General features: G+C 40.7%; 2 non-coding genes across 2 annotated transcripts; both read right to left on the bottom strand.

Moving 5' to 3' along the window:
* Positions 1–13,755: 13,755 nt before the first annotated feature.
* LOC148556243 (small nucleolar RNA R71) lies at positions 13,756–13,863 on the bottom strand. Its single transcript, XR_015887323.1, has one exon. It is a non-coding gene; the product is annotated as a small nucleolar RNA R71 (small nucleolar RNA).
* Positions 13,864–22,242: 8,379 nt separating this feature from the next.
* On the bottom strand, positions 22,243–22,350 carry LOC148556244 (small nucleolar RNA R71). Its single transcript, XR_015887324.1, has one exon. It is a non-coding gene; the product is annotated as a small nucleolar RNA R71 (small nucleolar RNA).
* Between the last annotated feature and the right edge of the window lie 2,420 nt (positions 22,351–24,770).

Consider the following 24,770-nt stretch of genomic DNA (forward strand, 5'->3'; position numbering starts at 1 on the left):
ATATAGAGCCATATCCGGGAGTTTGAAGTCTTTTGGAATTTTGGTTTTCATGATTTCCCTAGTGAAGGGGTATTGTTCTTTGTGTGAATTCTCTTTGAGATTAGCGCGAGGGGCTTTTGATTTGAGATCGGCTTCCAATTGCTGCAGTTTTTCTTCCAACTCCCGACGTCGCCGCATCTCTTTTTGTAGATCTCTTCCGATTTCCCTTTGTTGGTGGGTTTCTTTTTCCAGTTGTTTTAGGCGATCTAGGAGTGCTTCTATGGCCCCTGAATTTGGCGAGTCTTTGACTTGGTTGGTCTCCGGAGCGTCCTGTAGCGTGACGTTCGGTGTTTTTGTGTGGTGTTCGATCCTCCAGACCTGAATCGTGATCGTTGTCATGGTTGTCCGCCATGGTGATGGGATGACTTTCAGGTTCCCCGGCAACGGCGCCAATGTTCTGAGGGTTACCTGAATTTGTAGGTCGATCTCGGTCGAGATCTTATGTGCTAGTCGGAACCTGAGGTGTCCGGTTCGTGAATGGTGACCGGAGCCGGTGCGTCCGACTTGTTGGACTGGTTGTGCTGCTGATCCTTTATCACCGAAGGGTGGGGGGTACCTGCAAGAGACTCCGATGCTTAAGTTAGCATGGGTATTAAACAGGTTTTATGTAGAATCAGAGTATGAGTTATACCTGGGTGCTCCAGTGTATTTATAGTAGTTGTAGAGTGACCTTTCTAGATAAGATAAGTTAGTTATCTTATCTTATCTTTATCTTTGAGTTGAGGTCAGCTTATCTTCAAGGGAACCGCCCTTATCTCTGATAGGCTTGGACGGCCTTTGGACTTGGGTCGTGTTCCTCTACTTGGGCCCTTTTATGGGCTTCCCTGTTAACTTGGCCGAGTTCTTTAAGAAGAAGTCGATTCGCTTGACCTGAAGAGGTCGGTCGCTTTGTCGTCGATCATCCCAGGTCGGATAGCTCGACCCTGGGTATGAACACCTCCACAAAACTATTGGGAGCAAATCAACACCTCCCTAGGAGAATTAAGTGCTAACATGGGACAATTAAGGGTGGAACATCAAGAGCACTCCATCATGCTCCATGAAATAAGAGAAGATCAAAAAGCAATGAGAGAGGAGCAACAAAGACAAGGAAGAGACATAGAAGAGCTCAAGGACATCATTGGTTCCTCAAGAAGGAAACGCCACCATCACTAAGGTGGATTCATTCCTTGTTCTTATTTCTTCTGTTTTTTGTTTTCTATGTTAAGTGCTTATCTATGTTTGTGTCTTAATTACATGATCATTAGTAGTTAGTAACTTTGTCTTAAAGTTATGAATGTCCTATGAATCCATCATCTCTCTTAAATGAAAAATGTTTTAATTCAAAAGAACAAGAAGTACATGAGTTTTGAATTTATCCTTGAACTTAGCTTAATTATATTGATGTGGTGACAATGCGTCTTGTTTTCTGAATGTATGCTTGAACAGTGCATATGTCTTTTGAAGTTGTTGTTTAAGAATGTTAAATATGTTGGCTCTTGAAAGAATGATGACTAGGAGACATGTTATTTGATAATCTGAAAAATCATAAAAATGATTCTTGAAGCAAGAAAAAGCAGCAAAGAACAAAGCTTGCAGAAAAAAAAATAGGCGAAAAAAAAAATAGAAAGAAAAAGAAAAAGCAAGCAGAAAAAGCCAAAAGCTCTTAAAACCAAGAGGCAAGAGCAAAAAGCCAATAGCCCTTAAAACCAAAAGGCAACGGTAATAAAAAGGATCCCAAGGCTTTTAGCATCAGTGGATAGGAGGGCCTAAAGGAATAAAATCCTGGCCTAAGCGGCTAAACCAAGCTATCCCTAACCATGTGCTTGTGGCGTGAAGGTGTCAAGTGAAAACTTGAGACTGAGCGGTTAAAGTCAAGGTCCAAAGCAAAAAAAGAGTATGCTTAAGAACCCTGGACACCTCTAATTGGGGACTTTAGCAAAGCTGAGTCACAATCTGAAAAGGTTCACCCAATTATGTGTCTGTGGCATTTATGTATCCGGTGGTAATACTGGAAAACAAAGTGCTTAGGGCCACGGCCAAGACTCATAAAATAGCTGTGTTCAAGAATCATCATACTGAACTAGGAGAATCAATAACACTATCTGAACTCTGAGTTCCTATAGATGCCAATCATTCTGAACCTCAATGGATAAAGTGAGATGTCAAAACTATTTAAGAGGCAAAAAGCTATAAGTCCTGCTCATATGATTGAAGCTCTGTTTCATTGATAGTTTGGAATTTATAGTATATTCTCTTCTTTTTATCCTATTTGATTTTCAGTTGCTTGGGGACAAGCAACAATTTAAGTTTGGTGTTGTGATGAGCGGATAATTTATACGCTTTTTGACATTGTTTTTAGTATGTTTTTAGTAGAATCTGGTTACTTTTAGGGATGTTTTCATTATTTTTCATGTTAAATTCACATTTCTGGACTTTACTATGAGTTTGTGTGTTTTTCTGTGATTTCAGGTATTTTCTGGCTGAAATTGAGGGACTTGAGCAAAAATCAGATTCAGAGGTTGAAGAAGGACTGCTGATGCTGTTGGATTCTGACCTCCCTGCCCTCAAAGTGGATTTTCTGGTGCTACAGAACTCGAAATGGCGCGCTTCCAATTGCCTTGGAAAGTAGACATCCAGGGCTTTCCAGAAATATATAATAGTCCATACTTTGGCCAAGAATAGACGACGCAAACTGGCGTTCAACGCCAGCTCTCTGCCCAATTCTGGCGTCCAGCGCCAGAAAAGGATCCAAAACCAGAGTTGAACGCCCAAACTGGCACAAATGCTGGCGTTCAACTCCAAGAAGGACCTCAACACGTGCAACACTCAAGCTCAGCCTAAGCACACACCAAGTGGGCCTCAAAAGTGGATTTATACATCAATTACTTATTTCTGTAAACCCTAGTGACTAGTTTATTATAAATAGGACCTTTTACTATTGTATTAGACATCTTTGAATCTTTGAAATCATCTTTGAATCTTTGAAATCATCTTTGGATCTTTGGATCATCTTTGGACGCCTGGTTCTTAGATCAGAGGGGCTGGCCATTCGGCCATGCCTGGACCTTTTACTTATGTATTTTTAACGGTAGAGTTTCTACACTCCATAGATTAAGGTATGGAGCTCTGCTGTTCCTCAAAGATTAATGCAAAGTACTACTGTTTTCTATTCAATTCATCTTATTTCGCTTCTAAGATATTCATTCGCTCTTCAACCTGAATGTGATGAACGTGACAATCATCATCATTCCCTATGAACGCGTGCCTAACAACCACTTCCGTTCTACCTTCGATTGAATGAGTATCTCTTAGATCTCTTAATCAGAATCTTCGTGGTGTAAGCTAGAATGATGGCGGCATTCAAGAGAATCCGGAAAGTCTAAACCTTGTCTGTGGTATTCCGAGTAGGATTCAATGACTGAATGACTGTGACGAGCTTCAAACTCGCGATTGCTGGGCGTAGTGACAGACGCAAAAGGATAGTAAATCCTATTCCAGTATGATCGAGAACCGACAGATGAATAGCCGTGCCATGACAGGGTGCGTTGACCATGTTCACTGAGAGGATAGGATGTAACCATTGACAAGGGTGATGCCTCCAGACGATTAGCCGTGTCGTGACAGGGCATTTGGATCATTTTCCCGAGAGAAGACCGAAAGTAGCCATTGACAATGGTGATGCATTACATAAAGCCAGCCATGGAAAGGAGTAAGACTGATTGGATGAAGATAGCAGGAAAGCAGAGGTTCAGAGGAACGAAAGCATCTCTATTCGCTTATCTGAAATTCTCACCAATGATTTACATAAGTATTTCTATCCCTGTTTTATTAATTATTTTTGAAAACCCCATTACTATTTTATATCCGCCTGACTGAGATTTACAAGGTGACCATAGCTTGCTTCATACTGACAATCTCCGTGGGATTCGACCCTTACTCACGTAAGGTATTACTTGGATGACCCAGTGCACTTGCTGGTTAGTTGTGCGAAGTTGTGAACCATGGTATTGGCATCATGTTTTTGGCGCCACTACCAGGGAAAGAAAGAGCGATGAATTTTACATAATCAAAGTGTAATCACAATTTCTGCGCACCAATATCCTAATTTATTGGTGTTAGGGAAGAGAAATTACCTCTGGGAGTCAGGTACTGACCGACCTCCCCACACTTAAGGCTTTGCACTGTCCTCGGTGCCATCTATCAGGAACAAGGGTGGGCTAGTAGCAGTATCTCCACAGTCAGGACCATCATGGCTCCCTGTGCTGGTAAAGGAAGTGGAGTCCAGGGTGTCTGAGTTCTTGAATTTTCCCATAATCAGCTCCTTAAGGTATGTGAATTGGCGCTTGTTACGACGCTCTCTTAGCTTAGATTTCTGTTCCTGCCGATCCAACTTTTCAAGTATCTAATGGAGCAGTTGGGTTGTTGTAGGTACTTGTGGTGCTGAAGGAGGAATGTCCTCAGCCGGTTCGGTAGGCTGGCTAGTAGTGGCTGCTGGAAGTCTAATATATTTTCTGTTAGGGACGTACTGATCATCCCGTGGAAGCATGGCTTTGGTGTCCCCAGCTCTGTAGGAGACTCCGGCTGCCAAGACGAGATCTGAGACCAAGGCGGGAAAAGGTAAGTTATCCACAATCTGTACGTGTTCCATGGCATTCCGAATGTGTCTTGGTAGATTCAGAGGCTGGTCTGTAAGGATGCACCATAGTAGAATGGCCATGTCTGCAATGAAGGAGGATTCGTGAGTGCTCGGAAAGACGTAGTGGGACATGATCTGTGCCCATACGTGAGCCTCCAAGGTAAGTGCTGAAGCCGATATTTCCTTAGGACGGGAACGGTGATATCCGTAGATCCATCTGCTTCCAGGTAGTGCGATAACTCTGAGAACGGCGTCCCAGTCAAATTGGTACATCTATCGCTTGAGTGAGGCTTCTTGAAAGGCGTCCAATCCTTCTAGAGCAGGGGGAAGATCTAGAGCTTGTTGAATGGCCTCTTCTGTAATGGGGACTTGCTTCTGACAGACATAGACAGACTGTAGGGTTGGCAGGTGGAAATTAGAGTAGAACTCAACTACCCAAGAAAGATTAACCTGTCTTGGCTGTCTCTGGAGGAAACCCCATTGTCTTCATTCAATTTACGGCTCAACAAAGGTAGCAATATTGGGCGGGATGATAAGAAGGTATTCGTTGTTGTAGCTCCGTTCTGCCAAGATAGGGAACATCTGCTCACAGTAGCGATTGGAAAATCGCGCAGTGTCCTTTGTTGGGAAGGCTTTCTCTTTACCATCAACCTTTATAATTCTCTTAATTCTTTTTGTTGAGGGCTTGACTGCAGTTGAAGAAGGCTTTGCCACTAATGCTCTTTTTTTTCCTCTTCTTGCTAGTGGTTTGGGAGTGGCTTTCTCTTTTCCTTTCTTGGTTGCCATCTTGAAAAGGGGAAAAGAAAGTAACATGAATTTAAAGGGATAGAGCAAGGAAGAGGATGGTATAAGTGATAATCAATGCACGATAAAGAGGATGTCGTTAACACATGGTCATGACTACATGTGAAAAGTTCACCAATGGAAATATAGAAAGTGCATTTGATGACAATTAAACGCAAGGTGTTTATTGGCATGCAGGCAAAGGCATGAGTAGCATAGATCAAGCATTTAATTTGTTAAATATGTTATCACTCATAACGAACCATCACGTTTGTATTGACAATTAAATTAAATTAAAAAAATAGTAAAGGGAATTTATGAAAAGCAAGCATTAAATAGTAGAATAGAAAAATGTAGAAAATGCATAATACCATATGGGCTTTTTCACAAACACGTAGCATACATGATGAATAAACTATTGAAAATAATAATTTGAACATGCAAGTAACCCTTTAAAAAGTAATATATAATTGCCAAATAATTTTGTAACAATCCACAAGCATATAATGAGAAATAATGACTCAATTAAATTTCTAACACCAATTAAAAGAAAAGAAAAAGAAAATATGGATAATGAAAGTAAAAAGAAAAGAAAAGAAGAAAACACAAAAATAAGAAAGATAATGGAAAAGTAAGGAAGGAAAAAGAAAAACCTTGTTAATGGTGATGAGAAAGAGAGAGAAGAAAGTGAGAAAGAAGGAAGAAGGAAGAAATAAGGAGGGAAAAGAGAAAATAGGATTTGGAGAAAAGAAAGATAAGATATTTGGTAAATCAGGGTAAGCTGTGCGGCGCAATCAACGCGGACGCGTGGGTGATGCGTTCGCGCGACTTGCGCTTAGATGGATTGACGCGGTCGCGTCGGTCACGCGGTCGCGTGACACAGTTTATGCTACTGGCGCGAGGGCAGCCTCGCGCTCGCACAACTCTCTGTTCAAAATCTTAAAGTTGCCAAATTGTGGGTGACGCGATCGCGTGGGTCACGCGATCGCGTGAGTGGCCAATATTGGTAGGGACTGTGCGTCTAGCACTAGTCCAGCACCACTCCAGCATAACTTTTGGCTTTGCACCCTTTTCACGTCGATTCTCAGGTCACGCGGCCGCGTGGGTGACGTGGTCGCGTGGGAGGCCAATGTTCCCACCCGACGCGAATGCATGAGCGACGCGATCGCGTGGGGTGATTTGTGCTAGGGGCACACCTCCAGCCACGCTCTCGCGTGACTCTCTGTTCATTTATTATTCTCTCTAAGCCTCCTGCGACGCGGACGCGTCAATGATGTGGTCGCGTCGCAAAATTTTTTTTTTTAAGATAAAAATATTCAAATGCAAATGCAAGCTAAATGTACGAATAAGGAGAAGAGTTATTGGAAAAGAAAACTGCGAATAAAGAAAAGAATGATCATACCATGGTGGGTTGTCTCCTACCTAGCACTTTGCTTTAACGTTCGTAAGTTGGACGCTCCATTAGCTCAGTCTTCGGCTATATGGGGATCTTCCAAGAGGAAGATCTCGAGCTCCTTGTGTTTCTTCAACTTCTCGCCATGGTACAGCTTTAAACGATGCCGATTAACTTTGATGAGTTCAGAGCTTGAAGGATGACTTAGCTGAAAAACTCCGTACGGCTCGGCCTTCTCTACTTTGTATGGACCTTCCCATCTTGATCTCAACTTGCTTGGCATGAGCCTCAGTTGAGATTTATAAAGGAGGACTAAGTCCCCAGGTTGGAACTCTCTTCTCTTGATGTGCTTATCATGTACAGCCTTCATCTTTTCCTTGTACAGCCTTGAGTTCTCATAAGCTTCCAGGCGAAGGCTTTCTAATTCTTACAGTTGCAATTTCCTTTCAGCTCCGGCTGTTTCAAATCCCATGTTGCACTCTTTTACTGCCCAAAAGGCTTTGTGCTCTACTTCAATTGGGAGATGACAGGCTTTTCCATAAACTAAGCGGAAAGGACTCATTCCAATGCGTGTCTTGTATGCTGTTCTGTATGCCCAAAGTGCATCTTGTAGCCTGGTGCTCCAGTCTCTCCTATGATGTTTGACTATCTTCTGCAAGATATGCTTTATCTCTCTGTTTGACACCTCGGCTTGCCCATTAGTTTGAGGATGGTAGGCAGTTGCAACTTTATGAATTATCCCATGCTTCTTCATTAATCCTGTTAGTCTCCTGTTACAAAAATGGGTGCCTTGATCGCTCACGATTGCTCGTGGGGATCCAAAGCGACAAATAATGTGGTTTCTCACAATGGAAACAACAGTGTTAGCATCATCAGTGCGGGTAGGAATTGCTTCCACCCATTTGGAAACGTAATCCATGGCTAACAATATATAAAAATAACCATTAGAATTTGGAAATGGACCCATGAAGTCAATGCCCCAAACATTAAAAACTTCACAGAAAAGCATAATTTGTTGAGGCATCTCATCCCTCTTGGATATATTACCAAATTTTTGGCATGGGAAATAAGATTTACAAAATCCAGCAGCATCCCTAAAAAGAGTAGGCCACCAGAATCCACAGTCTAAGATTTTTCTAGCTGTTCTTTGAGGGCCAAAATGCCCTCCACTCTCAGATGAGTGGCAGGCCTCTAAGATGGACTAGAATTCTGATTGAGGCACACACCGTCTAATTACCTGGTCAGCGCCACATCTCCATAAATATGGGTTATCCCATATATAATATTTAGACTCGCTTTTCAGCTTGTCTCTTTGATGCTTAGTAAAGTTTAGAGGAAAAGTGCGGCTAACGAGATAATTAGCTACAGGTGCATACCAAGGGACTACCTCGGATACTATTTGCAGTTATCAAATGGGAAATTATCAGCTATAGGAGTGGAGTCATCTTTAATGTGCTTAAGGCAGTAAGTGGTCTGCCACTAGATTCGGGTTACCATCCTATCCTTAATTTCTAAATCAAATTCTTGTAGTAGCAGTATCCAACGTATAAGCCTTGGTTTGGATTCCTTTTTAGCTAATAGATACTTTAGAGCTGTGTGGTCTGAGTACACTACTACTTTTGTACCAAGTAAATAGGCTCAAAATTTATTCAGAGCAAAAACAATAGCAAGAAGCTCTTTCTCAGTAGTAGTATAATTAGACTGAGCGGCATCTAGAGTTTTAGACGCATAAGTAATTACAAAGGGGTCCTTACCTTCACGCTGAGCCAGTGCTGCACCTACTGCATGGTTGGAAGCATCACACATTATTTCAAATGGTTGGCTCCAGTCTAGTCCTCTCACAATTGGAGCTTGAGTCAAGGCAGTCTTCAGCTTATCAAAAACTTGTTTGCAATCCTCACTGAACTCGAACTCAATAACTTTCTGCAGTAGTCTGGATAAGGGAAGTGCTACCTTACTAAAGTCCTTCATGAATCTCCTGTAAAAACCTGCATGGCCAAGAAATGAACGGACTTCCCTCACAGAAGAGGGGTAAGGTAAACTAGAAATAACATCCACCTTTGCTGGATCTACAGAGATGCCAGTATTAGACACAACATGTCTGTTCATACCCTGGGTCAAGCTGTCTGACCCGGGATGTTTAGCGACAAGCCCACCGAACTCTTCAGGTCAGACTATCCGACCTCTTCTCAAAGAGCTCGGCCAATGTCCGACCTCTTCTTAAAGAGCTCAGACAAAATACCGCAGAGGCCCAAGTAGGCCCAAACGAAGGAACACAGCTCAATCTAAAGGCAGCTAAAGCCCAGAAAGATAAAGGCGGTTCCTCAGAAGATAAGATGACCTCACTCAAAGATAAGATAAGATAAGATAACTAACTTATCTTATCTAAAAAGGTCACTCTACACCATTATAAATACATTAGAGCACCCAGGTATAACTGATACTCTGATTCTACAATAAACCTGCTTAATACCCGTGCTAACTTAAGCATCGGAGTCTCTTGCAGGTACCCTCACCCTCCGATGACCAAGGATCAGAAGTGCAGCCAGTCCAACAAGTCGGACACAACAGCTCTGGCCGCCACCAGCCAGCCGGACACATCATCTCCGACCAGTACAGAAGATCTCATCCGAGATCGACCTACAGTTTCAGGTAACCCTCAAAACATTGGCGCCGTTACCGGGGAACCTGGAAGTCATCCCATCACCATGGCGGATGACCATGACAACGATCACAACTCTAGTTTAGTGGACAGAATGCCAAACAAAGACACGGATGCCACCTCCAAAGACACACCTCAAAACGGGGAACATAAGCAACCCCCAAACACAGAAATTTTGGAAGCTATCCGTAAGCAACAGAATCGCCTTAAACAGCTGGAACAAGAAGCTAAGAGAGACTTATGAAGGGAAGTTAGGCGACGCCGCGAGTTAGAGGACAAGCTCCTAAAACTCGAAGCAGATCTCAAGACCAAAGCTACTCGATCAGGTCACGAAGATGACTTCCGTAAAGACCAAGATCCATTCACCAAAGAGATCATGAGGGCCAAAATCCCAAAAGACTTCAAACATCCCGATATGACTTTGTATGATGGCACTGCAGATCTCGGCCATCATCTCAGTAATGTCAGAAGTAGAATGTATGTCACCGATACCTCAGATGCAGTTCGCTGCAAAGCCTTCCCGACTACTTTAACAAAGACAGCAATTAGATGGTTCGACAATCTACCTCCTAGGTCCATCTCAAGCATCGACGACTTAGCCAAGAAGTTCCTGGCCAGATTCTCCATCCAAAAAGATAAGGCTAAGCACGCCCCAAGTCTATTAGGAATCAAGCAAGGAGATCGGGAAAGTCTTCGTAACTACATGGAAAGATTCAACAAAGCGTGCCTGGACATACAAAGTCTGCCAACAGAAGCAGATATCATGGGTCTCTGATGAGCGGATAAATTATACGCTTTTTGACAATGTTTTTAGTATGTTTTTAGTAGGATCTAGTTACTTTTAGGGATGTTTTCATTAGTTTTTATGTTAAATTAACATTTCTGGACTTTACTATGAGTTTGTGTGTTTTTCTGTGATTTCAGGTATTTTCTGGCTGAAAATGAGGGACTTGAGCAAAAATCTGATTCAGAGGTTGAAGAAGGACTGCTGATGCTGTTGGATTCTGACCTCCCTGCACTCAAAGTGGATTTTCTGGAGCTACAAAACTTGAAATGGCGCGCTTCTAATTGCGTTGGAAAGTAGACATCCAGGGCTTTCCAGAAATATATAATAGTCCATACTTTGGCCAAGAATAGACGACGTAAACAGGCGTTCAACGCCAGCTTTCTACCCAAATCTGGCGTCCAGCGCCAGAAAAGGAGCCAAAACCAGAGTTGAACGCCCAAACTGGCACAAAAGCTGGCGTTCAACTCCAAGAAGGACCTCTACACGTGCAACACTCAGGCTCAGCCCAAACACACACCAAGTGGGCCCAGGAAGTGGATTTATACATCAATTACTTACTCATGTAAACCCTAGTAGCTAGTTTATTATAAATAGGACCTTTTACTATTGTATTAGGCATCTTTTGATCATTTTTAGATCTCTAGACCTCCATGGGAGGCTGGCCACTCGGCCATGCTTACCCTCTATTCACTTATATATTTTCATACGGTAGAGTTTCTACAATCCATAGATTAAGGTGTGGAGCTCTGCTGTTCCTCAAAGATTAATGCAAAGTACTACTGTTTTCTATTCAATTAATCTTATTTTGCTTCTAAGATGTCCATTCACACCCAAGAACGTGATGAAGATGATGATTATGTGTGACGCTCATCATCCTTCTCCTTTATGAACGCGTGCCTGACAAACACTTCTGTTCTACATGAAATAAGCTAGAATGAATATCTCTTAGATCTCCCAACCAGAATCTTCGTGGCGTAAGCTAGAATGATGGCGGCATTCAAGAGAATCCGGAAGGTCTAAACCTTGTCTGTGGTATTCCGAGTAGGATTCAATGATTGAATGACTGTGACGAGCTCCTAACTCGCGATTGCAGGGTGTTAGTGACAGACGCAAAAGGATAGTAAATCCTATTCCAGTATGATCGAGAACCGACAGATGAATAGCCGTGCCGTGACAGGGTGCGTTGACCATGTTCACTGAGAGGATAGGATGTAACCATTAACAAGGGTGATGCCTCCAGACGATTAACCGTGTCGTGACAGGGCATTTGGATCATTTTCCCGAGAGAAGATCGAAAGTAGCCATTGACAATGGTGATGCATTACATAAAGCCAGCCATGGAAAGGAGTAAGACTGATTGGATGAAGATAGCAGGAAAGCAGAGGTTCAGAGGAACGAAAGCACCTCCATTCGCTTATCTGAAATTCCTACCAATGAATTACATAAGTATCTCTATCCCTATTTTATTATATAATATTCGAAAACACCATTATCACTTTATAATCTGCCTGACTGAGATTTACAAGGTGACCATAGCTTGCTTCATACCAACAATCTCCGTGGGATTCGACCCTTACTCACGTAAGGTATTACTTGGACGACCCAGTGCACTTGCTGGTTAGTTGTATCGAAGTTGTGAACCATGGTATTGGCACCATGTTCTTGGCGCCATTGCCAGGGAAAGAAAGAACCATGAATTTTACATAATTAAAGTGTAATCACGATTACGCGTACCAAGTTGCTCACGTTGCCAGGGATTGTTCGAGCCTGGACATCACAATTTTTTGTTTTGTGTCTTTTCATGTTTATCATATGCATTCTTGAATTCTTAGTGCGTAAGCATTAAAGAATTCTAAGTTTGGTGTCTTGCATGTTTTCTTTGCATTAAAAATTTTTCAAAATTGTGTCTATGATGTTCATCTTGACATTCATAGCATTCTTGCATGCATTCATTGTTTTGATCTAAAAATTTCATGCATTGCATAATTTTCATGTTTTTCATAAAAATTTCAAAAAATCAAAAAAAATATCTTTCCCTTTTTCTCTCATCAAATTCGAAAATTTGGATTGACTTTTTCAAAAATTTTTAAAATCACGTTGTTTCTTATGAGTCAAATCAAATTTTCAAATTGAAAATCTTATCTTTTTCAAAAATCAAATCTTTTTCAAAATTCTTAGTTATTTTCGAAAATTCCAAAAATATTTTTCAAAAATATTTTTCTTATTTTTGATACCAAATTTTCGAAAATAACATAATCAATTAATGTTTTGATTCAAAAATTTGAAGTTTGTTTCTTGCTTGTTAAGAAAGATTCAAACTTTGAGTTCTAGAATCATATCTTGTGATTTCTTGTGAATCAAGTCATTAATTGTGATCTTAAAAATCAAATCTTTTTTCAAAAACTAATTTCTATCATATCTTTTCAAAAATATCTTCTCATCTTATCTTTTTCAAAAATATCTTTCCTAACCTCCTAACTTTTTATCTTTTCAAAATTTGTTTCAACTAACTAACTAACTTTTTGTTTGTTTCTTAACTTTTTCAAAACTACCTAACTAACTCTCTCTCTCTAATTTTCGAAAATATCTTCCCTCTTTTTCAAAAATTTCTTTTTAATTAACTAATTATTCTTATTTTTATTTTTAATTTTAAAAATTTTTCGAAAAAATACTAACAATTTTCAAAAACCATTTTTCGAAAATCACTAACTCTTTTTCAAAATAATTTTCGAAAATTATCCCTCCCCCATCTTATTCTATTTATTCATTCATATCCTAACATCTCATTTCACATCTCTGCCATCCTCACAGTTGTGTTTCTTCCATTATATTACATTCTTTGTCTCCTCCTCTTCTTCTACTTATACAGGGATCCCTATACTGTGGTATAAAGGATCTCTATTATTATTATCATTTTTCTGTGCCTTCTTTTTTGTCATATGAGCAGGAGCAAGGATAAGAACATTCTTGTGGAAGCAGATCCAGAACCTGAAAGAACTCTGAAGAGAAAATTAAGAGAAGCTAAATTACAACAATCCAGAGAAAACCTTTCAGAAATTTTCGAATAGGAAGAGGAGATGGCAGCCGAAAATAATAATAATGAAAGGAAGATGCTTGGTGACTTTACTGCACCTAATTCCAATTTACATGGAAGAAGCATCTCCATTCCTGCCATTGGAGCAAACAACTTTGAGCTGAAACCTCAATTAGTTTCTCTGATGCAGCAGAACTGCAAGTTTTATGGACTTCCATCTGAAGATCCTTTTCAGTTCTTAACTGAATTCTTGCAGATATGTGATACTGTTAAGACTAATGGAGTAGATCCTGAAGTCTACAGGCTCATGCTTTTCCCTTTTGCTGTAAGAGACAGAGCTAGATTATGGTTGGATTCTCAACCCAAAGACAGCCTGAACTCTTGGGATAAGTTGGTCACGACTTTCTTAGCCAAGTACTTTCCTCCTCAAAAGCTGAGCAAGCTTAGAGCTGATGTTCAAACCTTCAGACAGAAAGAAGGTGAATCCCTCTATGAAGCTTGGGAAAGATACAAACAGTTGACCAAAAAGTGTCCTTCTGACATGCTTTCAGAATGGACCATCCTGGATATATTCTATGATGGTTTATCTGAGCTATCAAAGATGTCACTGAACACTTCTGCAGGTGGATCCATTCACCTAAAGAAAACGCCTGCAGAAGCTCAAGAACTCATTGACATGGTTGCTAATAACCAGTTCATGTACACTTCTGAAAGGAATCTTGTGAGTAATGGGACGCCTATGAAGAAGGGAGTTCTTGAGGTTGATACTCTGAATGCCATATTGGCTCAGAATAAAATATTGACTCAGCAAGTCAATATGATCTCTCAGAGTCTGCATGGAATGCAAGCTGCATCCAACAGTACTCAAGAGGCATCTTCTGAAGAAAAAGCTTATGATCCTGAGAACCCTGCAATAGCAGAGGTAAATTACTTAGGTGAACCTTATGGAAACACCTATAACTCAACATGGAGAAATCATCCAAATTTCTCATGGAAGGATCAAAAGCCCCAACAAGGCTTTAATAATGGTGGAAGAAAAAGGTTTAGCAACAGCAAGCCTTTTCCATCATCAACTCAGCAACAGACAGAGAACTCTGAACAAAATACTTCTAATTTAGCAAATCTAGTCTCTGATCTATCTAAGGCCACTGTAAGTTTCATGAATGAAACAAGGTCTTCCATTAGAAATCTGAAAGCACAAGTGGGCCAGCTGAGTAAAAGGATCACTGAAATCCCTCCTAGTACTCTCCCAAGTAATACAGAAGAGAACCCAAAAGGAGAGTGCAAGGCCATTGACATAAGCACCATGGCCAAACCTGTAAGGGAAGGAGAGGACGTGAATCCCAAGGAGGAAGACCTCCTGGGACGTCCAGTGATCAATAAGGAGCTTCCCTCTGAGGAATCAAAGGACTCTGAGGCTCATCTAGAGACCATAGAGATTCCATTGAACCTCCTTATGCCCTTCATGAGCTCTGATGAGTATTCCTCTTCTGAAGAGAATGAGGATGTTACTGAAGAGCAAACTGCCAAGTTTCTTGGTGCAATCATGAAGCTGAATGCCAAATTATTTGGCATTGATACTTGGGAAGTTGAACCTCGCTTGTTCATCAATGAACTAAGTGATCTGGATCAACTGACATTGCCTCAGAAGAGACAGGATCCTGGAAAGTTCATAATACCCTGTACCATAGGCACCATGATCTTTAAGGCCCTGTGTGACCTTGGTTCAGGGATAAACCTCATGCCCCTCTCTGTAATAGAGAAACTGGGAATCTATGGGGTGCAAGCTGCTAAAATCTCATTAGAGATGGCAGACAGTTCAAGAAAACAGGCTTATGGACAAGTAGAGGACGTGTTAGTAAAGGTTGAAGGCCTTTACATCCCTGCTGATTTCATAGTCCTGGATACTGGAAAGGAAGAGGATGAATCCATCATCCTAGGAAGACCTTTCCTGGCCACAGCAAGAGCTGTGATTGATGTTCACAGAGGTGAAATAGTCCTTCAATGGAATGAGGACTCCCTTGTGTTTAAAACTCAAGGATCTCCCTCTACAACCATAGAGAGGAAGCAGATAAAGCTTCTCTCAAAGCAGAGTCAACCAGAGCCCCCACAGTCAAACTCTAAGTTTGGTGTTGGGAGGCCACAACCAAACTCTAAGTTTGGTGTTGAACTCCCATATCCAAACTCTAGGTGTTGGAGGGTCTCAACAAAGCTCTGCACATCTGTGAGGCTCCATGAGAGCCCACTGTCAAGCTATTGACATTAAAGAAGCGCTTGTTGGGAGGCAACCCAATTTTTATTTATCTAACTATATTTTTCTTAGTTATATGTCTTTGTAGGTTCATGATCATATGGAGTCACAAAATAAATATAAAAATTGAAAACGGAATCAAAAACAGCAGAAGAAAAATCACACCCTGGAGGAGCATCTGTCTGGCGTTCAGCGCCAGAACAGAGCATGGTTCTAGCGCTGAACGCCCAAAATGGGCAGCTTCTGGGCGCTGAACACCAGAACAGGCATGGTTCTGGCGTTCAACGCCAGAAATGGCACGCAAATGGGCGTTGAACGCCCAGAGTTGGGTGCAAAGGCATTTTTACATGCCTAATGGGTGCAGGGATGTAAATCCTTGAACACCTCAGGATCTGTGGACCCCACAGGATCCACTTAGGATCTGTGGACCCCACAGGATCCCCACCTACCTCCACTCACTTCTTCTCACCACTCTCTTTCACACAACCCCATAAACACTCTTCCCCAAAAAACCCTTCACCAATCACCTCACACTCTCTTCCCCATCACCTCTTCACCACTCACATCCATCCACTCTTCCCCATAAACCTACCTCATAAACTCCACCTACCCTCAAAATTCAAAACCAATTTCCCACCCAAACCCACCCATATGGCCGAAACCTTTCCCCCCTCCCTTCCCTATATAAAGCCCTCCATTCTTCATCAAATTCACACAACACACCCCTCTACACCCTTCTTGGCCGAACCACATCACCCTCTCCCTCTCCTCCATTTCTTCTTCTTCTTCATCTATTCTTTCTTTTATTGCTCGAGGGCGAGCAAAATTCTAAGTTTGGTGTGGTAAAAGCATAGCTTTTTTTTGTTTTTCCATTACCATTGATGGCATCTAAGACCGGAGAATCCTCTAGAAGAGGGAAAGGGAAGACAAAAGCTTCCACATCCGAGTCATGGAAGATGGAAAGGTTCATCTCCAAAGCCCATCAAGACCACTTCTATGATGTTGTGGCCAAGAAGAAGGTGATCCCTGAGGTCCCTTTCAAACTCTAAAGAAATGAGTATCCGGAGATCCGACATGAAATTCAAAGAAGAGGTTGGGAAGTTCTAACAAAACTCATCCAACAAGTCGGCATCCTAATGGTTCAAGAGTTCTATGCTAATGCATGGATCACCAAGAACCATGATCAAAGTAAGAACCCGGATCCAAAGAACTATGTTACAATGGTTTGGGGGAAATACTTAGATTTTAGTCCGGAAAATGTGAGGTTGGCGTTCAACTTGCCAAACATGGAAGAGAACGCACGCCCCTATACAAGGAGAGTCAACTTTGATCAAAGGTTGGACCAAGTCCTTATGGACATATGTGTAGAAGGAGCTCAACGGAAGGTTGACTCCAAAGGCAAGCCGGTTCAACTAAGAAGATTGGACCTCAAGCCTATAGCTAGAGGATGGTTGGAGTTCATTCAATGCTCAATCATTCCCACTAGCAACCGGTCTGAAGTTACTATAGACCGGGCCATCATGATCCATAGCATCATGATTGGAGAAGAGGTGGAAGTTCATGAGATTATACCTCAAGAACTCTACAAGGTGGCTGACAAGTCCTCCACCATGGCAAGGTTAGCCTTTTCTCACCTCATTTGCCACCTATGCAATTCAGCTGGAATTGACATAGAGGGAGATATCCTCATTAAAGAGGACAAGCCCATCACTAAGAAAAAGATGGAGCAAGCAAGAGATCCCAGTCATGGAGCTCAAGAGGCGTATGAAGCTCATTACCATGAGATCCCTGAGATGCCTCAAATGCACTTTCCTCCACAAAATTATTGGGAGCAAATCAACACCTCCCTAGGAGAATTGAGTTCCAATATGGGACAACTAAGGGTGGAACATCAAGAGCACTCCATCATGCTTCATGAAATAAGGGAAGATCAAAAAGCAATGAGGGAGGAGCAACAAAGACAAGGAAGAGACATAGAAGAGCTCAAGAACATCATTGGTTCCTCAAGAAGGAAACGCCACCATCACTAAGGTGGATTCATTCCTTGTTCTTCTTTCTTCTGTTTTTTGTTTTCTATGTTATGTGCTTAGCTATGTTTGTGTCTTCATTACATGATCATTAGTAGTTAGTAACTTTGTCTTAAAGATATGAATGTCCTATGAATCTATCACCTCTCTTAAATGAAAAATGTTTTAATTCAAAAGAACAAGAAGTACATGAGTTTCGAATTTATCCTTGAACTTAGCTTAATTATATTGATGTGGTGACAATGCTTCTTGTTTTCTGAATGTATGCTTGAACAGTGCATATGTCTTTTGAAGTTGTTGTTTAAGAATGTTAAATATGTTGGCTCTTGAAAGAATGATGACTAGGAAACATGTTATTTGATAATCTGAAAAATCATAAAAATGATTCTTGAAGCAAGAAAAAGCAGCAAAGAACAAAGCTTGCAGAAAAAAAAATAGGCGAAAAAAAATAATATAAGAAAAGCAAGCAGAAAAAGCCAAAAGCTCTTAAAACCAAGAGGCAAGAGCAAAAAGCCAATAACCCTTAAAACCAAAAGGCAAGGGTAAATAAAAAGGATCCCAAGGCTTTGAGCATCAGTGGATAGGAGGGCCTAAAGGAATAAAATCCTGGTCTAAGCAGCTAAACCAAGCTGTCCCTAACCATGTGCTTGTGGCGTGTAGGTGTCAAGTGAAAACTTGAGACTGAGCGGTTAAAGTCAAGCTCCAAAGCAAAAAAAAAAAAAGAGTGTGCTTAAGAACCCTGGACACCTCTAATTGGGGACTTTAGCAAAGCTGAGTCACAATCTGAAAAGGTTCACCCAATTATGTGTCTGTGGCATTTATGTATCCGGTGGTAATACTGGAAAACAAAGTACTTAGGGCCACGGCCAAGACTCATAAAATAGCTGTGTTCAAGAATCATCATACTGAACTAGGAGAATCAATAACACTATCTGAAATCTGAGTTCCTATAGATGCCAATCATTCTGAACCTCAATGGATAAAGTGAGATGCCAAAACTATTCAAGAGGCAAAAAGCTATAAGTCCCGCTCATTTGATTGGAGCTATGTTTCATTGATAGTTTGGAATTTATAGTATATTCTCTTCTTTTTATCCTATTTGATTTTCAGTTGCTTGGGGACAAGCAACAATTTAAGTTTGGTGTTGTGATGAGCGGATAATTTATACGCTTTTTGACATTGTTTTTAGTATGTTTTTAGTAGGATCTAGTTACTTTTAGGGATGTTTTCATTAGTTTTTATGTTAAATTCACATTTCTGGACTTTACTATGAGTTTGTGTGTTTTTCTGTGATTTCAGGTATTTTCTGGCTGAAATTGAGGGACTTGAGCAAAAATCTGATTCAGAGGTTGAAGAAGGACTGCTGATGCTGTTGGATTCTGACCTCCCTGCACTCAAAGTGGATTTTCTGGAGCTACAAAACTTGAAATGGCGCGCTTCTAATTGCGTTGGAAAGTAGACATCCAGGGCTTTCCAGAAATATATAATAGTCCATACTTTGGCCAAGAATAGACGACGTAAACAGGCGTTCAACGCCAGCTTTCTACCCAAATCTGGCGTCCAGCGCCAGAAAAGGAGCCAAAACCAGAGTTGAACGCCCAAACTGGCACAAAAGCTGGCGTTCAACTCCAAGAAGGACCTCTACACGTGCAACACTCAGGCTCAGCCCAAACACACACCAAGTGGGCCCAGGAAGTGGATTTATACATCAATTACTTACTCATGTAAACCCTAGTAGCTAGTTTATTATAAATAGGACCTTTTACTATTGTATTAGGCATCTTTTGATCATTTTTAGATCTCTAGACCTCCATGGGAGGCTGGCCACTCGGCCATGCTTACCCTCTATTCACTTATATATTTTCATACGGTAGAGTTTCTACAATCCATAGATTAAGGTGTGGAGCTCTGCTGTTCCTCAAAGATTAATGCAAAGTACTACTGTTTTCTATTCAATTAATCTTATTTTGCTTCTAAGATGTCCATTCACACCCAAGAACGTGATGAAGATGATGATTATGTGTGACGCTCATCATCCTTCTCCTTTATGAACGCGTGCCTGACAAACACTTCTGTTCTACATGAAATAAGCTAGAATGAATATCTCTTAGATCTCCCAACCAGAATCTTCGTGGCGTAAGCTAGAATGATGGCGGCATTCAAGAGAATCCGGAAGGTCTAAACCTTGTCTGTGGTATTCCGAGTAGGATTCAATGATTGAATGACTGTGACGAGCTCCTAACTCGCGATTGCAGGGTGTTAGTGACAGACGCAAAAGGATAGTAAATCCTATTCCAGTATGATCGAGAACCGACAGATGAATAGCCGTGCCGTGACAGGGTGCGTTGACCATTTTCACTGAGAGGATAGGATGTAACCATTAACAAGGGTGATGCCTCCAGACGATTAGCCGTGTCGTGACAGGGCATTTGGATCATTTTCCCGAGAGAAGACCGAAAGTAGCCATTGACAATGGTGATGCATTACATAAAGCCAGCCATGGAAAGGAGTAAGACTGATTGGATGAAGATAGCAGGAAAGCAGAGGTTCAGAGGAACGAAAGCACCTCCATTCGCTTATCTGAAATTCCTACCAATGAATTACATAAGTATCTCTATCCCTATTTTATTATATAATATTCGAAAACACCATTATCACTTTATAATCTGCCTGACTGAGATTTACAAGGTGACCATAGCTTGCTTCATACCAACAATCTCCGTGGGATTCGACCCTTACTCACGTAAGGTATTACTTGGACGACCCAGTGCACTTGCTGGTTAGTTGTATCGAAGTTGTGAACCATGGTATTGGCACCATGTTCTTGGCGCCATTGCCAGGGAAAGAAAGAACCATGAATTTTACATAATTAAAGTGTAATCACGATTACGCATACCAAGTTGCTCACGTTGCCAGGGATTGTTCGAGCCTGGACATCACAATTTTTTGTTTTGTGTCTTTTCATGTTTATCATATGCATTCTTGAATTCTTAGTGCGTAAGCATTAAAGAATTCTAAGTTTGGTGTCTTGCATGTTTTCTTTGCATTAAAAATTTTTCAAAATTGTGTCTATGATGTTCATCTTGACATTCATAGCATTCTTGCATGCATTCATTGTTTTGATCTAAAAATTTCATGCATTGCATAATTTTCATGTTTTTCATAAAAATTTCAAAAAATCAAAAAAAAATAATCTTTCCCTTTTTCTCTCATCAAATTCGAAAATTTGGATTGACTTTTTCAAAAATTTTTAAAATCAAGTTGTTTCTTATGAGTCAAATCAAATTTTCAAATTGAAAATCTTATCTTTTTCAAAAATCAAATCTTTTTCAAAATTCTTAGTTATTTTCGAAAATTCCAAAAATATTTTTCAAAAATATTTTTCTTATTTTTATACCAAATTTTCGAAAATAACATAATCAATTAATGTTTTGATTCAAAAATTTGAAGTTTGTTACTTGCTTGTTAAGAAAGATTCAAACTTTGAGTTCTAGAATCATATCTTGTGATTTCTTGTGAATCAAGTCATTAATTGTGATCTTAAAAATCAAATCTTTTTTCAAAAACTAATTTCTATCATATCTTTTCAAAATATCTTCTCATCTTATCTTTTTCAAAAATATCTTTTCAAAATATCTTTCCTAACCTCCTAACTTTTTATCTTTTCAAAATTTGTTTCAACTAACTAACTAACTTTTTGTTTGTTTCTTAACTTTTTCAAAACTACCTAACTAACTCTCTCTCTCTAATTTTCGAAAATATCTTCCCTCTTTTTCAAAAATTTCTTTTTAATTAACTAATTATTCTTATTTTTATTTTTAATTTTAAAAATTTTTCGAAAAAATACTAACAATTTTCAAAAACCATTTTTCGAAAATCACTAACTCTTTTTCAAAATAATTTTCGAAAATTATCCCTCCCCCATATTATTCTATTTATTCATTCATATCCTAACATCTTATTTCACATCTCTGCCATCCTCACAGTTGTGTTTCTTCCATTATATTACATTCTTTGTCTCCTCCTCTTCTTCTACTTATACAGGGATCCCTATACTGTGGTATAAAGGATCTCTATTATTATTATCATTTTTCTGTGCCTTCTTTTTTGTCATATGAGCAGGAGCAAGGATAAGAACATTCTTGTGGAAGCAGATCCAGAACCTGAAAGAACTCTGAAGAGAAAATTAAGAGAAGCTAAATTACAACAATCCAGAGAAAACCTTTCAGAAATTTTCGAACAGGAAGAGGAGATGGAAGCCGAAAATAATAATAATGAAAGGAAGATGCTTGGTGACTTTACTGCACCTAATTCCAATTTACATGGAAGAAGCATCTCCATTCCTGCCATTGGAGCAAACAACTTTGAGCTGAAACCTCAATTAGTTTCTCTGATGCAGCAGAACTGCAAGTTTTATGGACTTCCATCTGAAGATCCTTTTCAGTTCTTAACTGAATTCTTGCAGATATGTGATACTGTTAAGACTAATGGAGTAGATCCTGAAGTCTACAGGCTCATGCTTTTCCCTTTTGCTGTAAGAGACAGAGCTAGATTATGGTTGGATTCTCAACCCAAAGACAGCCTGAACTCTTCGGATAAGTTGGTCACGGCTTTCTTAGCCAAGTACTTTCCTCCTCAAAAGCTGAGCAAGCTTAGAGCTGATGTTCAAACCTTCAGACAGAAAGAAGGTGAATCCCTCTATGAAGCTTGGGAAAGATACAAACAGTTGACCAAAAAGTGTCCTTCTGACATGCTTTCAGAATGGACCATCCTGGATATATTCTATGATGGTTTATCTGAGCTATCAAAGATGTCACTGAACACTTCTGCAGGTGGATTCATTCACCTAAAGAAAACGCCTGCAGAAGCTCAAGAACTCATTGACATGGTTGCTAATAACCAGTTCATGTACACTTCTGAAAGGAATCTTGTGAGTAATGGGACGCCTATGAAGAAGGGAGTTCTTGAGGTTGATACTCTGAATGCCATATTGGCTCAGAATAAAATATTGACTCAGCAAGTCAATATGATCTCTCAGAGTCTGCATGGAATGCAAGCTGCATCCAACAGTACTCAAGAGGCATCTTCTGAAGAAAAAGCTTATGATCCTGAGAACCCTGCAATAGCAGAGGTAAATTACTTAGGTGAACCTTATGGAAACACCTATAACTCAACATGGAGAAATCATCCAAATTTCTCATGGAAGGATGAAAAGCCCCAACAAGGCTTTAATAATGGTGGAAGAAAAAGGTTTAGCAACAGCAAGCCTTTTCCATCATCAACTCAGCAACAGACAGAGAACTCTGAACAAAATACTTCTAATTTAGCAAATCTAGTCTCTGATCTATCTAAGGCCACTGTAAGTTTCATGAATGAAACAAGGTCTTCCATTAGAAATCTGAAAGCACAAGTGGGCCAGCTGAGTAAAAGGATCACTGAAATCCCTCCTAGTACTCTCCCAAGTAATACAGAAGAGAACCCAAAAGGAGAGTGCAAGGCCATTGACATAAGCACCATGGCCAAACCTGTAAGGGAAGGAGAGGACGTGAATCCCAAGGAGGAAGACCTCCTGGGACGTCCAGTGATCAATAAGGAGCTTCCCTCTGAGGAATCAAAGGACTCTGAGGCTCATCTAGAGACCATAGAGATTCCATTGAACCTCCTTATGCCCTTCATGAGCTCTGATGAGTATTCCTCTTCTGAAGAGAATGAGGATGTTACTGAAGAGCAAACTGCCAAGTTTCTTGGTGCAATCATGAAGCTGAATGCCAAATTATTTGGCATTGATACTTGGGAAGTTGAACCTCGCTTGTTCATCAATGAACTAAGTGATCTGGATCAACTGACATTGCCTCAGAAGAGACAGGATCCTGGAAAGTTCATAATACCCTGTACCATAGGCACCATGATCTTTAAGGCCTTGTGTGACCTTGGTTCAGGGATAAACCTCATGCCCCTCTCTGTAATAGAGAAACTGGGAATCTATGGGGTGCAAGCTGCTAAAATCTCATTAGAGATGGCAGACAGTTCAAGAAAACAGGCTTATGGACAAGTAGAGGACGTGTTAGTAAAGGTTGAAGGCCTTTACATCCCTGCTGATTTCATAGTCCTGGATACTGGAAAGGAAGAGGATGAATCCATCATCCTAGGAAGACCTTTCCTGGCCACAGCAAGAGCTGTGATTGATGTTCACAGAGGTGAAATAGTCCTTCAATGGAATGAGGACTCCCTTGTGTTTAAAACTCAAGGATCTCCCTCTACAACCATGGAGAGGAAGCAGATAAAGCTTCTCTCAAAGCAGAGTCAACCAGAGCCCCCACAGTCAAACTCTAAGTTTGGTGTTGGGAGGCCACAACCAAACTCTAAGTTTGGTGTTGAACTCCCATATCCAAACTCTAAGTTTGGTGTTGGAGAGTCTCAACAAAGCTCTGCACATCTGTGAGGCTCCATGAGAGCCCACTGTCAAGCTATTGACATTAAAGAAGCGCTTGTTGGGAGGCAACCCAATTTTTATTTATCTAACTATATTTTTCTTAGTTATATGTCTTTGTAGGTTCATGATCATATGGAGTCACAAAATAAATATAAAAATTGAAAACGGAATCAAAAACAGCAGAAGAAAAATCACACCCTGGAGGAGCATCTGTCTGGCGTTCAGCGCCAGAACAGAGCATGGTTCTAGCGCTGAACGCCCAAAATGGGCAGCTTCTGGGCGCTGAACACCAGAACAGGCATGGTTCTGGCGTTCAACACCAGAAATGGCACGCAAATGGGCGTTGAACGCCCAGAGTTGGGTGCAAAGGCATTTTTACATGCCTAATGGGTGCAGGGATGTAAATCCTTGAACACCTCAGGATCTGTGGACCCCACAGGATCCAGTTAGGATCTGTGGACCCCACAGGATCCCCACCTACCTCCACTCACTTCTTCTCACCACTCTCTTTCACACAACCCCATAAACACTCTTCCCCAAAAAACCCTTCACCAATCACCTCACACTCTCTTCCCCATCACCTCTTCACCACTCACATCCATCCACTCTTCCCCATAAACCTACCTCATAAACTCCACCTACCTTCAAAATTCAAAACCAATTTCCCACCCAAACCCACCCATATGGCCGAAACCTTTCCCCCCTCCCTTCCCTATATAAAGCCCTCCATTCTTCATCAAATT

The sequence above is a fragment of the Arachis ipaensis genome, chromosome B6 (genome assembly GCF_059453495.1).
Source record: "Arachis ipaensis isolate K30076 ecotype BB chromosome B6, ASM5945349v1, whole genome shotgun sequence".
NCBI classification, from domain to species: domain Eukaryota; kingdom Viridiplantae; phylum Streptophyta; class Magnoliopsida; order Fabales; family Fabaceae; genus Arachis; species Arachis ipaensis.